Below are 245 nucleotides of genomic sequence, written 5' to 3'. Positions count from 1 at the left end.
GCAAGAGCAAGGTGCGATGTAGGTCCCCGGGGCCTGTTGTCGTACCATAGGCACGAGTGGTGTGTGTGTGTGGCAAAGAGTTTCTGCGCAGTGTACCAGGGGCACGGGGAAAGGTTGTTGTACCATAGGCATGAGAAAAGTTGTCGTACCATAGGCACGAGAAAAGTTGTCGTACCATAGGCACGAGTGGTGTGTGTGTGTGGCAAAGTGCTACTGAGCGGTGTACCAGGGGCACGGCGAAAAGT

Source organism: Rhamphochromis longiceps, unplaced genomic scaffold, assembly GCF_057381845.1.
Source record: "Rhamphochromis longiceps isolate RC_006_pf unplaced genomic scaffold, R_longiceps_female_GT1.1 unmapped_scaffold_7, whole genome shotgun sequence".
NCBI classification, from domain to species: Eukaryota; Metazoa; Chordata; class Actinopteri; order Cichliformes; family Cichlidae; genus Rhamphochromis; species Rhamphochromis longiceps.
This window is presented reverse-complemented; position numbering follows the sequence as displayed.